This window comes from Pelodiscus sinensis, chromosome 22 (genome assembly GCF_052426305.1).
Source record: "Pelodiscus sinensis isolate ZL-2025 chromosome 22, ASM5242630v1, whole genome shotgun sequence".
NCBI classification, from domain to species: Eukaryota; Metazoa; Chordata; order Testudines; family Trionychidae; genus Pelodiscus; species Pelodiscus sinensis.
The window spans coordinates 1,238,068-1,260,878 of record NC_143073.1 but is presented as its reverse complement, the minus strand read 5'-3'; the positions used below and the strand labels follow the sequence as shown (position 1 = coordinate 1,260,878).

Genomic DNA, 22,811 nt, shown 5'->3' with positions numbered 1-22,811 from the left:
AGTCGTGGGAAAGGGGTGAAACTCAGGGGCAGACAAGACAGATCAGTTTTATGAAAGGGGCAGAAGAGCCTAAAAAGGTTGCGCACCAAAGTCTTAGGAGACCTGATCAGCATCTCACCTCAGGGTCTCAGCGAGGAGACACCAGGCACGTGTCCTCCCCACCATCTGGGATTTCCCACTGTGGTTTGTCAGCAGAGAACGGAAGGGGGTGAAAAACCACAAGTCCAATAATATGATGCAAGACAATTTTAATGTAAGAGGAAAAGCAGAGCACACGTGCAGAAGTCAGGACAGTAGCACGGTTACAGTTTCACTGAGGGGTACAACAGTTGACAATTTCTAGGGGTTACACGTGACACAAGACATTTGGCTTTTGGTGGGGCTGTTGTACAGTTACTCAGACAATCCGATGGGAATTGACACACGTCTATGGTTCTGCTGTTCTCCCCACCAGCATCCAACAACCCGAAGCACCAGACATAGAGACCAAACAAAAGAGGTGAGAAGCCATGAGGTCAGGAACCGAAGAGAAAGCCGAAGGCGAGAGAGGGAGACAGGCATGTGCGATGGTGAAGAGGTGCTGGGCTGTCACAGCTCCACTGACTTCAGCAGGAGCCGAGGGCCTAACACTGCTTCATCTCATCAGCTCAGCCGGGAATCAGCAGCTCGTTTGTCATTTCCTGGCAGCGTCGTCTTCCGTGGTGACTCCTCTTGGGTTTAACATGGCCAGCAACTCCCATAGCGGCAGGGGTTGCAACATACGGTGCCAAAGGATGAGCCCCCGCCACCAACACAGCCCCCCGGACCAAAAGAACCCGCAGCTCCCAAATAGCCCCCGGAACCCACCGAGCTCCCAGCTCCCAAGAAGCCCCCAGAAGGCCGTGGGCCAAACATTCCAGCCGGGAGCGAGGAGCCCACCACGCTATCCTGAGGGCAAGTGGCAAGTATTGGGCCTGGGAATAGCACTTGGACCGGGGGAGCATAGACCACGGCAGTGGAGTCCCCGCAGCGTGTGACACACGGCTCGTTGCAGACATTCACACACGGCTGTGGGCAGATCGGTGGACACCTGGGTGGGCAGGGCCGCGGGCAGGGCCAGCACGGAGGGCAGGGCCGTGGACAGGGCCGCGGGCAGCATGGGTAGGGCTTACAAGGCTTGATTGGAGGGCACTTGCAACACTTAGGGCACTTGCAGCCTTTAGGACAATCCTTTGGCGGATCCTTTGTTTTGCTCTCTTGGTCTTGCTCTGAATCTTCTGAGTTTAGATTGTTCAGCCAGAGTCTTGCAGTGGACATCTTGGTGCAGTGGAGTTCACCTGAAAGAGAAAGCAGGGAGTGAGCAAGCGGCAAGCTGCCGGTGGAAGCAGAGACACAGAGCTCATCTCTCGTGCTATGGAACCTGGGTGGGTGGCTGGACAGTGGATGATTACACAATGTTGTGTGTGACGGCTTCATTGGTGCCCTGTTTACTGTCGCTGGGTCTGAAATGCAAACTAGGGGCCCGGCTGTACCTGGTCTTGGCCCCATCTGGCATTTCTGTTTGTATCCCTGGGTATTTCTACACTACCCTCCTAGTTCGAACTAGGAGGGTAATGTTGGCATACCGCACTTGCAAATGAAGCCCGGGATTTGAATTTCCCGGGCTTCATTTGCATGAGCGGGGAGCCGCCATTTTTAAAACCCCGCTGGTTCGAACCCCGTGCAGCGCGGCTACACGGGGCTCGAACTAGGTAGTTTGAACTAGGATTCCTATTCCAAACTACCGGGTTCCATGAAGTGTACCGGTAGTTCGGAATAGGAATCCTAGTTCGAACTACCTAGTTCGAGCCCCGTGTAGCCGCGCTGCACGGGGTTCGAACTAGCGGGGTTTTAAAAATAGTGGCTCCCCGCTTATGCAAATGAAGCCCGGGAAATTCAAATTCCGGGCTTCATTTGCAAGTGCATTATGCCCACATTACCCCGCTAGTTCGAACTAGCGGGGTAGTGTAGACATACCCTCAGTTATCAATGGGCAGCAAGAGGAGCAATCCATTCCACTTAGAAATGGCCTGGGAACACGCTACGCCTCTTTCTGAAGAAAGAACGGGGCACAGCCCTAGTGCGCCAAGATGGGCCAAGGACGGGGCAGTACTCAGATATATAGCCCTGCGGCCAGTAGGGAGTTGGAACTCTGTAATGGCTGTGAGCCAGGAGCTACAGATTGCATGGTACATAGCTAAGCTGCGGAGCAAAGACAGCTTCCCCAGTTATCACCCCAATATCATTATCTCATAGACACTGACCTCCCCGCATCAATCCTCACCCCTCCCCCGATCTAAAATCTGGTTTGTCAATTTTCCACGTGTTCCCTTTTTTTCATTGTATCCCTTTGGGATATATGGTCGTGCCAATTTTCTTCCACTATTTGATCTGAGGAAGTGGGTCTGGCCCACGAAAGATCATCACCTAATAAACCATCTTGTTAGTCTTTAAAGTGCTGCATAGTCCTGTCTTTTGTTTATGGAACCCTCAAGCACTGAGGACACTGGGGAGCGTGAACTCTGCTCCACAGCTTAGTTAAGTGCCAGCTGATCTGTAGCTCCTGGCTCACAGCTTAGTCCCAAAGGTCCCAGGTTCAATCCCACCACAGAAACAACAAGGACTACAACTAGAGTCTGTCGGCTGTACCCACAGGGAAGACATATTACGGTTTTGTGTCTAAAATTATTTTTTTAATGCTGAACACTCTTTTTTAAAGTTCTTAAAGGATGTTAAAGTCTCTTAATAGATTGCATTCCCAACTTAAAGTTAATGAGAATCAGGTTTCCCATATACCTCTTTCATCTTGAAAATCACACCCTTAACTCTTAAAGTTAGCCTAAATCAATTCCTATAATTTAATATATTCACCTTGAAATTATTTATTCAAGGGGGAATCCCCAGACTCCTCGATATTCCCCTGCTGATTATCAAAATCGCTAATGAGTTTTGCAGGGTTCCGTTCAGAGCGAATAAGCGAGAGACTTACCCGTTCAGTAGGGAGATCGAATCACGAGAAGAGGTTGGAAGAGACTTGAGCGGCCGTCCCTTTTATACTGTTCTTCCCACATCTTGGAGGACGTAATACATTCTTTGTGCTTTACATGTTTGCAAAACAAATTATATGAAACTTTTTACTTCCTCAAGCCCATTGATTTGTTCACTGCTTCTCGTTATCAGTAATTATCAGCCTTGCATCTGGTGCCACCTTTTACACCCACATCATGGCCCACATGTGTTTTCGTCTTGGCAATTTCCGCCCTGTTTCTGATTTTAATGACGTGGCAGGTCACAACAGAATATGAGGAGAAACCCCATTTTGGAATCCACACAGTTGTAGAATGTGTCTGAAGCTCGAGGAGCTGGAAAACTGAACAATTCTCCTTTCAGGCACAGTTGTTCCCTGTAAACGTCTCCCACTTTGAAGTTAGTGGAAGGAGGGTAAAATTCACCCCCTGGCAGCAGAGCTGCTTATTTCTATTCTCTGGAAAAGGCAGCGGTTCCCATCTGTGTACGTAGAGCCATGGGGACGCACAGAGGTCTTCCTGGCGATACATCAACTCACCTCAATATCAAAGTTCAGAACAGGCTGTACAAGACGCTCTAGCGAAATCAATACAAGCTTAAATTTGGATAGAAGGTCTTACTAATACAGATTAGTACACAAGACAAGGAAATATGAGTAGGAGAGCCCTCTGCTGTAATTTATTGCAATTAAAAATGAGCTTTGCCTCTTTTTCGTGGTGCCCATGGGTGAAATTGTGGATTCCTAGAAAGCAGGAAAGGCTGGGAAGAGACTTCAGGAGGTCACCTCGTCCCACAGCCTGTGCAAGGCAGAACCAGACCCAGGATGGTCGGCTGGAGTCCGTTAGTTTAACTCCTTTGTTGATGCCACAGTCCTTTCACACAATGTATCTCAAGTGACGTACTCAGGAAACTCCACCACGGCCGACAGTCCCCACTCGCTGTCAGATGGGCCACTGGAGGAATAACACTGGCCTAGTTTTCTTGCTGGGGTACCTGTGCAGTGGCCACTGTTGCAAGAGAGGACACTAGGCTAGACAGACCCTTGGTCAGGACCCGTCTGGATGGTCTCTTCTCAAGGTGCTTGTAGGACATGTCTTTTGTTCCGAATGCAGTGTGCGTGTAGAGGAGGCATGGCTAGATACAAAGCCCATGATAGTCCTTTCTATCCCACAGCTCCTTGCATTTAGCCCGGGGACACTAGGGGAGGTGAAGAAGAGTGAAGCAGCTAGGGCTGGTCCCTCTGACGATCCTCAAAACCTCCATCTGCACAGTTAGGTCCAGAGGGGACTTCACAGAACATTCCCGTCTTCCCTTCCCCCACTTGATCTGGCACAGATAGATGGTAAGATGAAGACACATGTGGGCCGTGATGTGGGTGGAACACGTGGGACAAGATGTAAGGCTGGTTGTTACTGATAATGACAAGCAGTGAACAAATCAATAGGCTTGAGGAAGAAAAGGTGTCATGGAATTTGATATGTAAATAAAAAACAGAACTATGTAGCACTTAAAAGACTAACAAGATGGTTTATTAGGCGATGAGCTTTTGTGGGCCAGACCCACTTCCTCAGATCAAATAGTGGAAGAAAAGTGGCACAACCATATATACCAAAGGATACAATCAAAAAAATGAACAAATATGAAAAGGACAAATCAAATTTCAGAACAGATGAGGGGGGGAGGTAAATGTCTGTGAGCTAATGATATTAGAGGTGACAATTGCGGAAGCTATCTTTGTAATGGGTACGCTAATTAATGTCTTTGTTTAGACCTTGGCGTAAAGTGTCGGATTTAAGTATGAATGACAGTTCGGAGGATTCTCTTTCAAGTGCGGTGTTAAAAGGTCTTTGAAGCACGATGCAGGTAATCAAGTCGTTGAGACAATGTCCTTTGTGGCTGAAATGGCAAGAAACTGTTTTTTCTTTGTGATCCTGTCTGATATCTGTTTTGTGGGCATTCATTCTTTGGCGAAGTGTCTGAGACGTTCCAACCACTTCTCTTCATTTGATTTCCCTGCTGAACGGGTAAGTCTCACACTTATTTACTGGGTACAGAATCCTGGGAAAATAATTTGTGATTTTGGTAATCAGCAGGGGAATATCAATGTGTCTTGGGGTTCCCCTGGTTTCATGAATGGATTTCCTTGACATTGGGTGTAGGGTACACCAAAGTCTCATGAACTTTAACCTGGTAATGCAAGTCCATTAAGGACTTCAAAATATCTTCCATGAAGTGCTAGAGAGCATGAAACTAGAGAGCATTCAGGTTTTTTTAAAAATCTATACACAGAAATGTTTCTGTGGGTAAAGCTGAGAGTTTCTAGGTATTATTAGGCGGGATTGAACCTGGGACCTTAGGGGCTAAAGCTATAAGCCAGGAGCTACAGATCAGCTGACACTTAACTAAGCTGTGGAGCAGAGTTCACGCTCCCCAGTGTCCTCAGTGCTTGTGGATTCCATAAACAAAAGACAGGACTATGCAGCACTTTAAAGACTAACAAGAAGGTTTATTAGGTGATGAGCTTTCCGGGGCCAGACCCATTTCCTCAGATCAAACTGTGGAAGAAAATTGGCAGGACCATATATACCAAAGGGATGCAATGAAAAAAAGGGAACACGTAAAATTGACAAATCAGATTTTAGATCGGAGGGGAAGGGAGGATTGATGCAGGGAGGTTAGTGTCTATGAGATAATGATATTTGGAGTGCTAATTGGGGAAGCTGTCCTTGGAATGGGTAAGGTAGTTAGCATCTCTGTTAAGGCCCATTCTTAAAGTGTCAAATTATCTCATGGGGGGCACCGTTAGGCATCTCGGCTGCAGGCACTGATGGGCCTGTCCCCTGGGATCTTGTCGAACTCTTTTAGAGCCCAGACACATATTGGCTCCATGATTAGAACAGGGAGGCGCGATCTCTCCTCCCGCCGCCTGTCGCTCTTCTCTAGCTCCTCTTTAGGCGCTGTAGACCAGGAAATACCTTTCTGCCTCGCCCACACCACAGGGCTGATGGCTTTTCCAGCCCCACAGTGCGGGGGTGAGTTATACCCAGTGGGAGTGCTGTGCTAGGACTGTGCAGTGTCGAACCACCGGGCAGGAACTGGCATGGGCCAAGCGAGTTGCACGTGAAGCAGTGAGAGAGGAACATGCTGCACTTGGTACAGCTGGGCCCCTACTTTGCATTTCAGACCCAGCAACAGTAAACAGGGCACCAATGAAGCCGTCACACACAAAAGTGTTTAATCATCATTTCCCCCACTGTCCAGCCACCCAGCCTGGTTCCATAGCACTAGAGCTGAGCTCTGTGTCTCTGCTTCCAATGACACCTTGCCCCTTGCTCACTCCCTGCTTTCTCCTTCAGGCAAACTCCACTGCACGAAGATGTCCACTGCAACGCTCTGGCTGAACGATGTCAAGTCACAAGATTTACAGCAACAAGAAACCAAAACAAAGGATCCGACAAAGGGTTGTCCGGAGTGTCCTCAGCGTACTGAGTGCCCTAAAGGCTGCGACTGCCCTGAGTGTTGGGAGTGCCCTAAATGCGAGTCTTGTGAGCCCTGCCCGCCCTGCCCACGGCCCTGCCCACGGCTCTGCCCACGGCCCTGCCCGCCCAATCCTTGCGAGAGCCATTTAGGGATGTGGGGCAAATCTGTCAGGGATGGTGCTTAGTCTTCCAGTCCCTTCCTCACTGGACTCGATGGCCTCTCAAGGTCCCTTCCAGTTCTCTGAGATGGGGTATCTCCATAAACTATAGTTTTTCCTTTTTATTTTTCCCTCCCTGGACACTCACTAAGGACTGTCCAAATTGCCTTTTTGTTACAGACCAATTCCACAAGCCAGATACGCAGAGAAGGGCTGGAACTCCATTTCCTTCACGAGTTTAATTCTCATGCAGATGGTTTCCATTGCAGTATTGGAAAGCTGGGAAATTGCCAGCCAACCAGCCAGTGAAGGTGCCGTTGGTCCCTGACATCCGTGTAGAATTTGTCCAAGTTCTCTCCCTCTCCAAATGCAAACGAATGGTTCTTATCAGCCTCTTTTAACTGTCTAGTCTCTGTGGTGCTAATAGACTCCCTGTTGTTTTTCGGTTTTTCCTGTAACAGACTGGCTCCGCTTTCCCTTTGAAAGGTATCTACACACTGCCTCTTTTTCTTCAACCCCTCCAGTTTCTCTTCCTTCTCCCCCCCTCCTCATTTTACACGTTTTGTTAGTCTATAAAGTGCTGCAAGATTATTTCTTATTTTTTAATTATTTCCTCTAGAATACTTCAGTCTGTGGTAGGGTGCGTGTATCTCCCTGGTCTGGATCCACTGCCTAAAGGGGTCGAATGAATTATCCTAGTCTGCTACCGTGGGGTGAACCTTCTCTTCCTCACACAAGTTTCAGAGCACACTTCGCTATGTAACAGTTTTGCTCCCTGGAAAGGCTTCGTTAGACCTGCTCCCAGCTGCAAAGTGGGAAACTTCGAGGTAACGTGTTTGCCTGGGAAGATCAGTCGTTATGAAGTCTTCCTGCTCCTCAAAACATTGAAAAACTTCCCACCTCGGCTGACGCCGAAAGGGCTCCCTCCTACTCAATTCCTCCTGCAAAATACACAAAATAGAAATGCATTGATGCACCCAGCACAGCCGTACAAAGGCAAACCAATAGCCTGTCTAGCCCACTGTAGATAACCGCTGGCGGGTGCCAGATGTTGTAGAGTGAAGGAGATTTTTGAGCAATGCTTTGCCTCTTGTGCAAACCTGCTGTGTGTCAGTTGGGGTATAGAGAGGCCCACCGCATGGGGTTCTGCATTTTCCATTTGGCCAATAGCCACAGATGCATCTGTCCCCTGAGAAATTACCTAATTCTCATCAGAACTTGAATGCGGTTGCACACTCAGACCTCACGGCATCCCATGGAGATGGGGTCTCTAGGGCCACTGTGTGTGGTGTGGAGATGGACGTCCGTCTCTTTGACTTCCACTTGCTGCCTATTATTTTCCTGGAGAGATCCCCCATTGCTGTGGGTGGGGAGGAGCAATTGACACCTCCCATTCACTGTCTCCCCACCAGGCAGGACTGTCTGGGCCTCGATCACATGCCCCACGTCTCCCTGGTTCGAAGCGACACATTATTTTTATAGTCTCGGATCAGTCTTGCACCTCCATCCTCGATATAGCACAACACATTCAGCAAAGGAAGAGTTTGCCCATAGCGAGAGAGCAACCCATCTCCACTTTTTGGAACCCCTCCCCCCCAATTGCTGTCTTATTTTAACACTCCAAGTTGGGTTTCTTCTATCCCAGGGGTGAGGAACCTTTCTTGGGTTGGGGGCTGGTGACCCGCAGAAGAATCTGTTGGGGGTTACGCACATGTGAAAAGCAAAACCAAAACCTTCCCTGAGGTGGCCAAGGACTGACCAGGAGAAAGACTCTCCCCACAATTCCCTCCCCACCAAAGCCTAGCCCTATGGGGTAAGTGATGGGAGGGGCTCACTGCCAGTGCGGTTTCCCCATTGCTGGGGTGGAACCGTAAGGTCTGGGAGCGGGATCCAGGTGAACCAGAGACAGCATCAGCCCCTCGGGGCCCCGTTCCCAGCCCCCCCGTTTCCCACCCTGTTCTAAACAGAGGTAAAGGAAGAATTAAACAATGCATGCAGTCTCCCATGGAGCTCGCAGTGCTGACTTCTGCATGTTGGAATTCTCCTTGGTCAGCATTGGCTGCTTCATGGGGAATTGCAGCTGGGAAGAAACACTGATATCTACAGAGGAATGCCCCTCAAGAGGCAGGAAGTGTTACTAACTCTTTTCACGAATTGGTGGCTGGAGAAGAGAGAGAGATCCCAAGTCAGGTTGGAAAGCTTGGCCTTTGCTTGGCCTAGGGTCACAGCCTAACCAGGCGGTCTACATCACCCTCCCTTCATGTACCAGAGGGAATTCATGGATTGAAATGGGGAAGGGAAAGTTCAGATCTAATGGAAAGTTACGGGAAACTGAGGTAGTCTCCGGGGCACTGCTGAATCCATTCAGTCACATGCTTGAAGTACACAGACCGTCCTTGCACAGCTTAGGAGCGGTGACAGCAGGCTGTTGATACAGCTGCAGACTCCTGGTGTCGGTCCCAGTAGCAGCGCCAGTCAGGTGGGACCGTGCTGACTTGCACCTCTGAGAATCTGGCCCGTACGCCTAAAAGAGCAGATCAAAATCCTGCCTCTCCTGGAGCTCTTCAGAGGGAGCAAACCCCAGAGACGCGGCCTGTGAACAAGGCTTCCAAAGCGCAGCTCGCCTGAGCCACAGAGCCAGGCCCATGAGAGCCCCGGGGCAGTGAGCACCAATTACACGTCAATACATTCTCTAATCCACACAGATTAACACTGATGTGGCAGCCAGACACTGACATGTAAGTACAACCTTTCCATTCCAGCTGGTGTATTTTATAATTCTACGTAACAGCGAGACACCCAGCAACCTCACAACAACAGTGCGCTGGGACAGGTCTGTATCTCTGTCTGATGGGGGCAGCGAGTCGTGGGAAAGGGGTGAAACTCAGGGGCAGACAAGACAGATCAGTTTTATGAAAGGGGCAGAAGAGCCTAAAAAGGTTGCGCACCAAAGTCTTAGGAGACCTGATCAGCATCTCACCTCAGGGTCTCAGCGAGGAGACACCAGGCACGTGTCCTCCCCACCATCTGGGATTTCCCGCAGTGGTTTGTCAGCAGAGAACGGAAGGGGGTGAAAAACCACAAGTCCAATAATACGATGCAAGACAATTTTAATGTAAGAGGAAAAGCAGAGCACACGTGCAGAAGTCAGGACAGTAGCACGGTTACAGTTTCACTGAGGAGTACAACAGTTTACAATTTCTAGGGGTTACACGTGACACAAGACATTTGGCTTTTGGTGGGGCTGTTGTACAGTTACTCAGACAATCCGATGGGAATTGACACACGTCTATGGTTCTGCTGTTCTCCCCACCAGCATCCAACACCCCAAAGCACCAGACATGGAGACCAAACAAAAGAGGTGAGAAGCCATGAGGTCAGGAACCAAAGAGAAAGCCGAAGGCGAGAGAGGGAGACAGGCATGTGCGATGGTGAAGAGGTGCTGGGCTGTCACAGCTCCACTGACTTCAGCAGGAGCCGAGGGCCTAACACTGCTTCATCTCATCAGCTCAGCCGGGAATCAGCAGCTCGTTTGTCATTTCCTGGCAGCGTCGTCTTCCATGGTGACTCCTCTTGGGTTTAACATGGCCAGCAACTCCCATAGCGGCAGGGGTTGCAACATACGGTGCCAAAGGATGAGCCCCCGCCACCAACACAGCCCCCCGGACCAAAAGAGCCCGCAGCTCCCAAATAGCCCCCAGCTCCCAAATAGCCCCCGGAACCCACCGAGCTCCCAGCTCCCAAGAAGCCCCCAGAAGGCCGTGGGCCAAACATTCCAGCCGGGAGCGAGGAGCCCACCACGCTATCCTGAGGGCAAGTGGCAAGTATTGGGCCTGGGAATAGCACTTGGACCGGGGGAGCATAGACCACGGCAGTGGAGTCCCCGCAGCGTGTGACACACGGCTCGTTGCAGACATTCACACACGGCTGTGGGCAGATCGGTGGACACCTGGGTGGGCAGGGCCGCGGGCAGGGCCAGCACGGAGGGCAGGGCCGTGGACAGGGCCGCGGGCAGCATGGGTAGGGCTTACAAGGCTTGATTGGAGGGCACTTGCAACACTTAGGGCACTTGCAGCCTTTAGGACAATCCTTTGGCGGATCCTTTGTTTTGCTCTCTTGGTCTTGCTCTGAATCTTCTGAGTTTAGATTGTTCAGCCAGAGTCTTGCAGTGGACATCTTGGTGCAGTGGAGTTCACCTGAAAGAGAAAGCAGGGAGTGAGCAAGCGGCAAGCTGCCGGTGGAAGCAGAGACACAGAGCTCATCTCTCGTGCTATGGAACCTGGGTGGGTGGCTGGACAGTGGATGATTACACAATGTTGTGTGTGACGGCTTCATTGGTGCCCTGTTTACTGTCGCTGGGTCTGAAATGCAAACTAGGGGCCCGGCTGTACCTGGTCTTGGCCCCATCTGGCATTTCTGTTTGTATCCCTGGGTATTTCTACACTACCCTCCTAGTTCGAACTAGGAGGGTAATGTTGGCATACCGCACTTGCAAATGAAGCCCGGGATTTGAATTTCCCGGGCTTCATTTGCATGAGCGGGGAGCCGCCATTTTTAAAACCCCGCTGGTTCGAACCCCGTGCAGCGCGGCTACACGGGGCTCGAACTAGGTAGTTTGAACTAGGATTCCTATTCCAAACTACCGGGTTCCATGAAGTGTACCGGTAGTTCGGAATAGGAATCCTAGTTCGAACTACCTAGTTCGAGCCCCGTGTAGCCGCGCTGCACGGGGTTCGAACTAGCGGGGTTTTAAAAATAGTGGCTCCCCGCTTATGCAAATGAAGCCCGGGAAATTCAAATTCCGGGCTTCATTTGCAAGTGCATTATGCCCACATTACCCCGCTAGTTCGAACTAGCGGGGTAGTGTAGACATACCCTCAGTTATCAATGGGCAGCAAGAGGAGCAATCCATTCCACTTAGAAATGGCCTGGGAACACGCTACGCCTCTTTCTGAAGAAAGAACGGGGCACAGCCCTAGTGCGCCAAGATGGGCCAAGGACGGGGCAGTACTCAGATATATAGCCCTGCGGCCAGTAGGGAGTTGGAACTCTGTAATGGCTGTGAGCCAGGAGCTACAGATTGCATGGTACATAGCTAAGCTGCGGAGCAAAGACAGCTTCCCCAGTTATCACCCCAATATCATTATCTCATAGACACTGACCTCCCCGCATCAATCCTCACCCCTCCCCCGATCTAAAATCTGGTTTGTCAATTTTCCACGTGTTCCCTTTTTTTCATTGTATCCCTTTGGGATATATGGTCGTGCCAATTTTCTTCCACTATTTGATCTGAGGAAGTGGGTCTGGCCCACGAAAGATCATCACCTAATAAACCATCTTGTTAGTCTTTAAAGTGCTGCATAGTCCTGTCTTTTGTTTATGGAACCCTCAAGCACTGAGGACACTGGGGAGCGTGAACTCTGCTCCACAGCTTAGTTAAGTGCCAGCTGATCTGTAGCTCCTGGCTCACAGCTTAGTCCCAAAGGTCCCAGGTTCAATCCCACCACAGAAACAACAAGGACTACAACTAGAGTCTGTCGGCTGTACCCACAGGGAAGACATATTACGGTTTTGTGTCTAAAATTATTTTTTTAATGCTGAACACTCTTTTTTAAAGTTCTTAAAGGATGTTAAAGTCTCTTAATAGATTGCATTCCCAACTTAAAGTTAATGAGAATCAGGTTTCCCATATACCTCTTTCATCTTGAAAATCACACCCTTAACTCCTAAAGTTAGCCTAAATCAATTCCTATAATTTAATATATTCACCTTGAAATTATTTATTCAAGGGGGAATCCCCAGACTCCTCGATATTCCCCTGCTGATTATCAAAATCGCTAATGAGTTTTGCAGGGTTCCGTTCAGAGCGAATAAGCGAGAGACTTACCCGTTCAGTAGGGAGATCGAATCACGAGAAGAGGTTGGAAGAGACTTGAGCGGCCGTCCCTTTTATACTGTTCTTCCCACATCTTGGAGGACGTAATACATTCTTTGTGCTTTACATGTTTGCAAAACAAATTATATGAAACTTTTTACTTCCTCAAGCCCATTGATTTGTTCACTGCTTCTCGTTATCAGTAATTATCAGCCTTGCATCTGGTGCCACCTTTTACACCCACATCATGGCCCACATGTGTTTTCGTCTTGGCAATTTCCGCCCTGTTTCTGATTTTAATGACGTGGCAGGTCACAACAGAATATGAGGAGAAACCCCATTTTGGAATCCACACAGTTGTAGAATGTGTCTGAAGCTCGAGGAGCTGGAAAACTGAACAATTCTCCTTTCAGGCACAGTTGTTCCCTGTAAACGTCTCCCACTTTGAAGTTAGTGGAAGGAGGGTAAAATTCACCCCCTGGCAGCAGAGCTGCTTATTTCTATTCTCTGGAAAAGGCAGCGGTTCCCATCTGTGTACGTAGAGCCATGGGGACGCACAGAGGTCTTCCTGGCGATACATCAACTCACCTCAATATCAAAGTTCAGAACAGGCTGTACAAGACGCTCTAGCGAAATCAATACAAGCTTAAATTTGGATAGAAGGTCTTACTAATACAGATTAGTACACAAGACAAGGAAATATGAGTAGGAGAGCCCTCTGCTGTAATTTATTGCAATTAAAAATGAGCTTTGCCTCTTTTTCGTGGTGCCCATGGGTGAAATTGTGGATTCCTAGAAAGCAGGAAAGGCTGGGAAGAGACTTCAGGAGGTCACCTCGTCCCACAGCCTGTGCAAGGCAGAACCAGACCCAGGATGGTCGGCTGGAGTCCGTTAGTTTAACTCCTTTGTTGATGCCACAGTCCTTTCACACAATGTATCTCAAGTGACGTACTCAGGAAACTCCACCACGGCCGACAGTCCCCACTCGCTGTCAGATGGGCCACTGGAGGAATAACACTGGCCTAGTTTTCTTGCTGGGGTACCTGTGCAGTGGCCACTGTTGCAAGAGAGGACACTAGGCTAGACAGACCCTTGGTCAGGACCCGTCTGGATGGTCTCTTCTCAAGGTGCTTGTAGGACATGTCTTTTGTTCCGAATGCAGTGTGCGTGTAGAGGAGGCATGGCTAGATACAAAGCCCATGATAGTCCTTTCTATCCCACAGCTCCTTGCATTTAGCCCGGGGACACTAGGGGAGGTGAAGAAGAGTGAAGCAGCTAGGGCTGGTCCCTCTGACGATCCTCAAAACCTCCATCTGCACAGTTAGGTCCAGAGGGGACTTCACAGAACATTCCCGTCTTCCCTTCCCCCACTTGATCTGGCACAGATAGATGGTAAGATGAAGACACATGTGGGCCGTGATGTGGGTGGAACACGTGGGACAAGATGTAAGGCTGGTTGTTACTGATAATGACAAGCAGTGAACAAATCAATAGGCTTGAGGAAGAAAAGGTGTCATGGAATTTGATATGTAAATAAAAAACAGAACTATGTAGCACTTAAAAGACTAACAAGATGGTTTATTAGGCGATGAGCTTTTGTGGGCCAGACCCACTTCCTCAGATCAAATAGTGGAAGAAAAGTGGCACAACCATATATACCAAAGGATACAATCAAAAAAATGAACAAATATGAAAAGGACAAATCAAATTTCAGAACAGATGAGGGGGGGAGGTAAATGTCTGTGAGCTAATGATATTAGAGGTGACAATTGCGGAAGCTATCTTTGTAATGGGTACGCTAATTAATGTCTTTGTTTAGACCTTGGCGTAAAGTGTCGGATTTAAGTATGAATGACAGTTCGGAGGATTCTCTTTCAAGTGCGGTGTTAAAAGGTCTTTGAAGCACGATGCAGGTAATCAAGTCGTTGAGACAATGTCCTTTGTGGCTGAAATGGCAAGAAACTGTTTTTTCTTTGTGATCCTGTCTGATATCTGTTTTGTGGGCATTCATTCTTTGGCGAAGTGTCTGAGACGTTCCAACCACTTCTCTTCATTTGATTTCCCTGCTGAACGGGTAAGTCTCACACTTATTTACTGGGTACAGAATCCTGGGAAAATAATTTGTGATTTTGGTAATCAGCAGGGGAATATCAATGTGTCTTGGGGTTCCCCTGGTTTCATGAATGGATTTCCTTGACATTGGGTGTAGGGTACACCAAAGTCTCATGAACTTTAACCTGGTAATGCAAGTCCATTAAGGACTTCAAAATATCTTCCATGAAGTGCTAGAGAGCATGAAACTAGAGAGCATTCAGGTTTTTTTAAAAATCTATACACAGAAATGTTTCTGTGGGTAAAGCTGAGAGTTTCTAGGTATTATTAGGCGGGATTGAACCTGGGACCTTAGGGGCTAAAGCTATAAGCCAGGAGCTACAGATCAGCTGACACTTAACTAAGCTGTGGAGCAGAGTTCACGCTCCCCAGTGTCCTCAGTGCTTGTGGATTCCATAAACAAAAGACAGGACTATGCAGCACTTTAAAGACTAACAAGAAGGTTTATTAGGTGATGAGCTTTCCGGGGCCAGACCCATTTCCTCAGATCAAACTGTGGAAGAAAATTGGCAGGACCATATATACCAAAGGGATGCAATGAAAAAAAGGGAACACGTAAAATTGACAAATCAGATTTTAGATCGGAGGGGAAGGGAGGATTGATGCAGGGAGGTTAGTGTCTATGAGATAATGATATTTGGAGTGCTAATTGGGGAAGCTGTCCTTGGAATGGGTAAGGTAGTTAGCATCTCTGTTAAGGCCCATTCTTAAAGTGTCAAATTATCTCATGGGGGGCACCGTTAGGCATCTCGGCTGCAGGCACTGATGGGCCTGTCCCCTGGGATCTTGTCGAACTCTTTTAGAGCCCAGACACATATTGGCTCCATGATTAGAACAGGGAGGCGCGATCTCTCCTCCCGCCGCCTGTCGCTCTTCTCTAGCTCCTCTTTAGGCGCTGTAGACCAGGAAATACCTTTCTGCCTCGCCCACACCACAGGGCTGATGGCTTTTCCAGCCCCACAGTGCGGGGGTGAGTTATACCCAGTGGGAGTGCTGTGCTAGGACTGTGCAGTGTCGAACCACCGGGCAGGAACTGGCATGGGCCAAGCGAGTTGCACGTGAAGCAGTGAGAGAGGAACATGCTGCACTTGGTACAGCTGGGCCCCTACTTTGCATTTCAGACCCAGCAACAGTAAACAGGGCACCAATGAAGCCGTCACACACAAAAGTGTTTAATCATCATTTCCCCCACTGTCCAGCCACCCAGCCTGGTTCCATAGCACTAGAGCTGAGCTCTGTGTCTCTGCTTCCAATGACACCTTGCCCCTTGCTCACTCCCTGCTTTCTCCTTCAGGCAAACTCCACTGCACGAAGATGTCCACTGCAACGCTCTGGCTGAACGATGTCAAGTCACAAGATTTACAGCAACAAGAAACCAAAACAAAGGATCCGACAAAGGGTTGTCCGGAGTGTCCTCAGCGTACTGAGTGCCCTAAAGGCTGCGACTGCCCTGAGTGTTGGGAGTGCCCTAAATGCGAGTCTTGTGAGCCCTGCCCGCCCTGCCCACGGCCCTGCCCACGGCTCTGCCCACGGCCCTGCCCGCCCAATCCTTGCGAGAGCCATTTAGGGATGTGGGGCAAATCTGTCAGGGATGGTGCTTAGTCTTCCAGTCCCTTCCTCACTGGACTCGATGGCCTCTCAAGGTCCCTTCCAGTTCTCTGAGATGGGGTATCTCCATAAACTATAGTTTTTCCTTTTTATTTTTCCCTCCCTGGACACTCACTAAGGACTGTCCAAATTGCCTTTTTGTTACAGACCAATTCCACAAGCCAGATACGCAGAGAAGGGCTGGAACTCCATTTCCTTCACGAGTTTAATTCTCATGCAGATGGTTTCCATTGCAGTATTGGAAAGCTGGGAAATTGCCAGCCAACCAGCCAGTGAAGGTGCCGTTGGTCCCTGACATCCGTGTAGAATTTGTCCAAGTTCTCTCCCTCTCCAAATGCAAACGAATGGTTCTTATCAGCCTCTTTTAACTGTCTAGTCTCTGTGGTGCTAATAGACTCCCTGTTGTTTTTCGGTTTTTCCTGTAACAGACTGGCTCCGCTTTCCCTTTGAAAGGTATCTACACACTGCCTCTTTTTCTTCAACCCCTCCAGTTTCTCTTCCTTCTCCCCCCCCTCCTCATTTTACACGTTTTGTTAGTCTATAAAGTGCTGCAAGATTATTTCTTATTTTTTAATTATTTCCTCTAGAATACTTCAGTCTGTGGTAGGGTGCGTGTATCTCCCTGGTCTGGATCCACTGCCTAAAGGGGTCGAATGAATTATCCTAGTCTGCTACCGTGGGGTGAACCTTCTCTTCCTCACACAAGTTTCAGAGCACACTTCGCTATGTAACAGTTTTGCTCCCTGGAAAGGCTTCGTTAGACCTGCTCCCAGCTGCAAAGTGGGAAACTTCGAGGTAACGTGTTTGCCTGGGAAGATCAGTCGTTATGAAGTCTTCCTGCTCCTCAAAACATTGAAAAACTTCCCACCTCGGCTGACGCCGAAAGGGCTCCCTCCTACTCAATTCCTCCTGCAAAATACACAAAATAGAAATGCATTGATGCACCCAGCACAGCCGTACAAAGGCAAACCAATAGCCTGTCTAGCCCACTGTAGATAACCGCTGGCGGGTGCCAGATGTTGTAGAGTGAAGGAGATTTTTGAGCAATGCTTTGCCTCTTGTGCAAACCTGCTGTGTGTCAGTTGGGGTATAGAGAGGCCCACCGCATGGGGTTCTGCATTTTCCATTTGGCCAATAGCCACAGATGCATCTGTCCCCTGAGAAATTACCTAATTCTCATCAGAACTTGAATGCGGTTGCACACTCAGACCTCACGGCATCCCATGGAGATGGGGTCTCTAGGGCCACTGTGTGTGGTGTGGAGATGGACGTCCGTCTCTTTGACTTCCACTTGCTGCCTATTATTTTCCTGGAGAGATCCCCCATTGCTGTGGGTGGGGAGGAGCAATTGACACCTCCCATTCACTGTCTCCCCACCAGGCAGGACTGTCTGGGCCTCGATCACATGCCCCACGTCTCCCTGGTTCGAAGCGACACATTATTTTTATAGTCTCGGATCAGTCTTGCACCTCCATCCTCGATATAGCACAACACATTCAGCAAAGGAAGAGTTTGCCCATAGCGAGAGAGCAACCCATCTCCACTTTTTGGAACCCCTCCCCCCCAATTGCTGTCTTATTTTAACACTCCAAGTTGGGTTTCTTCTATCCCAGGGGTGAGGAACCTTTCTTGGGTTGGGGGCTGGTGACCCGCAGAAGAATCTGTTGGGGGTTACGCACATGTGAAAAGCAAAACCAAAACCTTCCCTGAGGTGGCCAAGGACTGACCAGGAGAAAGACTCTCCCCACAATTCCCTCCCCACCAAAGCCTAGCCCTATGGGGTAAGTGATGGGAGGGGCTCACTGCCAGTGCGGTTTCCCCATTGCTGGGGTGGAACCGTAAGGTCTGGGAGCGGGATCCAGGTGAACCAGAGACAGCATCAGCCCCTCGGGGCCCCGTTCCCAGCCCCCCCGTTTCCCACCCTGTTCTAAACAGAGGTAAAGGAAGAATTAATCAATGCATGCAGTCTCCCATGGAGCTCGCAGTGCTGACTTCTGCATGTTGGAATTCTCCTTGGTCAGCATTGGCTGCTTCATGGGGAATTGCAGCTGGGAAGAAACACTGATATCTACAGAGGAATGCCCCTCAAGAGGCAGGAAGTGTTACTAACTCTTTTCACGAATTGGTGGCTGGAGAAGAGAGAGAGATCCCAAGTCAGGTTGGAAAGCTTGGCCTTTGCTTGGCCTAGGGTCACAGCCTAACCAGGCGGTCTACATCACCCTCCCTTCATGTACCAGAGGGAATTCATGGATTGAAATGGGGAAGGGAAAGTTCAGATCTAATGGAAAGTTACGGGAAACTGAGGTAGTTTCCGGGGCACTGCTGAATCCATTCAGTCACATGCTTGAAGTACACAGACCGTCCTTGCACAGCTTAGGAGCGGTGACAGCAGGCTGTTGATACAGCTGCAGACTCCTGGTGTCGGTCCCAGTAGCAGCGCCAGTCAGGTGGGACCGTGCTGACTTGCACCTCTGAGAATCTGGCCCGTACGCCTAAAAGAGCAGATCAAAATCCTGCCTCTCCTGGAGCTCTTCAGAGGGAGCAAACCCCAGAGACGCGGCCTGTGAACAAGGCTTCCAAAGCGCAGCTCGCCTGAGCCACAGAGCCAGGCCCATGAGAGCCCCGGGGCAGTGAGCACCAATTACACGTCAATACATTCTCTAATCCACACAGATTAACACTGATGTGGCAGCCAGACACTGACATGTAAGTACAACCTTTCCATTCCAGCTGGTGTATTTTATAATTCTACGTAACAGCGAGACACCCAGCAACCTCACAACAACAGTGCGCTGGGACAGGTCTGTATCTCTGTCTGATGGGGGCAGCGAGTCGTGGGAAAGGGGTGAAACTCGGGAGCTGACAAGACAGATCAGTTTTATGAAAGGGGCAGAAGAGCCTAAATAGGTTGCCCACCAAAGTCTTAGGAGACCTGATCAGCATCTCACCTCAGGGTCTCAGCGAGGAGACACCAGGCACGTGTCCTCCCCACCATCTGGGATTTCCCGCAGTGGTTTGTCAGCAGAGAACGGAAGGGGGTGAAAAACCACAAGTCCAATAATAAGATGCAAGACAATTTTAATGTAAGAGGAAAAGCAGAGCACATGTGCAGAAGTCAGGACAGTAGCACGGTTACAGTTTCACTGAGGGGTACAACAGTTGACTATTTCTAGGGGTTACACGTGACACAAGACATTTGGCTTTTGGTGGGGCTGTTGTACAGTTACTCAGACAATCCGATGGGAATTGACACACGTCTATGGTTCTGCTGTTCTCCCCACCAGCATCCAACACCCCAAAGCACCAGACATGGAGACCAAACAAAAGAGGTGGGAAGCCATGAGGTCAGGAACCGAAGAGAAAGCCGAAGGCGAGAGAGGGAGACAGGCATGTGCGATGGTGAAGAGGTGGTGGGCTGTCACGGCTCCACTGACTTCAGCAGGAGCCGAGGGCCTAACACTGCTTCATCTCATCAGCTCAGCCGGGAATCAGCAGCTCGTTTGTCATTTCCTGGCAGCGTCGTCTTCCGTGGTGACTCCTCTTGGGTTTAACATGGCCAGCAGCTCCCATAGCGGCAGGGGTTGCAACATACGGTGCCAAAGGATGAGCCCCCGCCACCAACACAGCCCCCAGGACCAAAAGAGCCCACACCTCCCAAATAGCCCCCAGCTCCCAAATAGCCCCCGGAACCCACCGAGCTCCCAGCTCCCAAGAAGCCCCCAGAAGGCCGTGGGCCAAACATTCCAGCCGGGAGCGAGGAGCCCACCACGCTATCCTGAGGGCAAGTGGCAAGAATTGGGCCTGGGAATATCACTTGGACCGGGGGAGCATAGACCACGGCAGTGGAGTCCCCGCAAGATGTGACACACGGCTCGTTGCAGACATTCACACATGGCTGTGGGCAGATCGGTGGACACCTGGGTGGGCAGGGCCGCGGGCAGGGCCAGCACGGAGGGCAGGGCCGTGGACAGGGCCGCGGACAGGGCCGTGGGCAGGGCTTACAAGGCTCGCATTTAGGGCACTTGCAGCCTTTAGGACAATCCTTTGTCGGATTCTTTGTTTTGGTGTCTTGGTCTTGCTCTGAATCTTCGGAGTTTAGATTGTTCAGCCAGAGCCTTGCAGTGGACATCTTGGTGCAGTGGAGTTCACCTGAAAGAGAAAGCAGGGAGTGAGCAAGCGGCAAGCTGCCGGTGGAAGCAGAGACACAGAGCTCAGCTCTCGTGCTATGGAACCTGGGTGGGTGGCTGGACAGTGGATGATTACACAATGTTGTGTGTGACGGCTTCATTGGTGCCCTGTTTACGGTCGCTGGGTCTGAAATGCAAAGTAGGGGCCCGGCTGTACCATGTGCAGCATGTTCCGCTCTCACTGCTTCACGTGCATCTCGCTTGGCCCGTGCCAGTTCCTGCCCGGCGGCTCGACACTGCACAGTCCTAGCACAGCACTCCCACTGGGTAGAACTCACCCCCGCACTGTGGGGCTGGAAAAGCCACCGGCCCCGGGCTGTGGGCGAGGCAGAAAGGCATTTCCTGGTCTGCAGCGCATAGAGATGAGCTAGAGAAGAGCGACAGGGGGCAGGAGGAGAGATCGCGGCTCCCTGTTCTAAGCATGGAGCCAATATGTGCCTGGGCTCAAAAAGATATAGACAAGATCCCAGTAGACAGGCCCATCAGGGCCTGCAGCCGAGATGGCCAACAAAGACCCCCCCGTCCCCATCCCCGCTCCAGCTATGGGGAGCCGAGTTCTTTTCCTGCCAGGAGCCGGGATTGGACCATTATGGGATGGCTCCTGCCATAATTGCCCAGATTTGTTCACTCCCTGGGAAGCATCCAGCGCTGACCCGCACTGGCCGAGAAGGTTCCCGGACAGATGGAGCCTGGTCTTGGCCCCGCCTGGCACTTATGTTTGTATCTCAGTTATCAATGGGCAGCAAGAGGAGCAATCCATTCCACGTAGAAATGGCCTGGGAACACAATACGCCTCTTTCTGAAGAAAGAACGGGGCACAGCCCTAGTGCGCCAAGATGGGCCAAGGATGGGGCAATACTCAGATGTATCGCCCTGCGGCCAGTAGGGAGTTGGAACTCTGCTCCGCAGCTTAGCTATGTACCATGCGATCTGTAGCTCCTGGCTCACAGCCATTCCAAAGACAACTTCCCCAGTTATCACCCCAATATCATTATCTCATAGACACTGACCTCATCGCCTCAATCCTCCCTCCAACCCCCTCCGATCTAAAATCTGATTTGTCAATTTTCCACGTGTTCCCTTTTTTTGATTGTATCCTTTGGTATATATGGTTGTGCCAATTTTCTTCCACTATTTGCTCTGAGGAAGTGGCTCTGGCCCACGAAAGCTCATCACCTAATAAACCATCTTGTTAGTCTTTAAAGTGCTGCATAGTCCTGTCTTTTGTTTATGGAAACCACAAGCACTGAGGACACTGGGGAGCGTGAAATCTGCTCCGCCTCTTAGCTAAGTGCCAGCTGATCTGTAGCTCCTGGCTCACAGCTTAGTCCCAAAGGTCCCAGGTTTAATCCCACCACAGAAACAACAAGGACTACAACTAGAGTCTGTCGGCTGTACCCACAGGGAAGACATATTACGGTTTTGTGTCTAGAATTATTTTTTTAATGCTGAGTACTCTCTTGTTTTAAAGTTCTTAAAGGATGTTAAAGTCTCTTAATAGATTGCATTCCCAACTTAAAGTTAATGAGAATCAGGTTTCCCATATACCTCTTTCATCTTGAAAATCACACCCTTAACTCTTAAAGTTAGCCTAAATCAATTCCTATAATTTAATATATTCACCTTGAAATTATTTATTCAAGGGGGAATCCCCAGACTCCTCGATATTCCCCTGCTGATTATCAAAATCGCTAATGAGTTTTGCAGGGTTCCGTTCAGAGCGAATAAGCGAGAGACTTACCCGTTCAGTAGGGAGATCGAATCACGAGAAGAGGTTGGAAGAGACTTGAGTGGCCGTCCCTTTTATACTGTTCTTCCCACATTCTGGAGGACGTAATACATTCTTTGTGCTTTACATGTTTGCAAAACAAATTATATGAAACGTTTTACTTCCTCAAGCCTATGGATTTGTTCACTGCTTCTCGTTATCAGTAACTACCAGCCTTGCATCTGGTGCCACCTTTTACACCCACATCATGGCCCACATGTGTTTTCGTCTTGGCAATTTCCGCCCTGTTTCTGATTTTAATGACGTGGCAGGTCACAACAGAATATGAGGAGAAACCCCATTTTGGAATCCACACAGTTGTAGAATGTGTCTGAAGCTCGAGGAGCTGAAAAACTGAACAATTCTCCTTTCAGGCACAGTTGTTCCCTGTAAACGTCTCCCACTTTGAAGTTAGTGGAAGGAGGGTAAAATTCACCCCCTCGCAGCAGAGCTGCTTATTTCTATTCTCTGGAAAAGGCAGCGGTTCCCATCTGGGTACGTAGAGCCATGGGGACGCACAGAGGTCTTCCTGGCGATACATCAACTCACCTCAATATCAAAGTTCAGAACAGGCTGTAC

General features: G+C 49.7%; 2 long non-coding RNA genes across 2 annotated transcripts; both read right to left on the bottom strand.

The window, feature by feature from the left end:
• Nucleotides 1-231: 231 nt before the first annotated feature.
• LOC149521777 (uncharacterized) lies at nt 232-3,104 on the bottom strand. The gene is made up of 2 exons (XR_016347729.1): nt 3,008-3,104; nt 232-1,316 (listed from the first exon to the last, which is right to left on the bottom strand). It is a non-coding gene; the product is annotated as an uncharacterized LOC149521777 (long non-coding RNA).
• Nucleotides 3,105-19,338: 16,234 nt separating this feature from the next.
• On the bottom strand, nt 19,339-22,302 carry LOC142819599 (uncharacterized). The gene is made up of 2 exons (XR_012897476.2): nt 22,206-22,302; nt 19,339-20,426 (listed from the first exon to the last, which is right to left on the bottom strand). It is a non-coding gene; the product is annotated as an uncharacterized LOC142819599 (long non-coding RNA).
• Between the last annotated feature and the right edge of the window lie 509 nt (nt 22,303-22,811).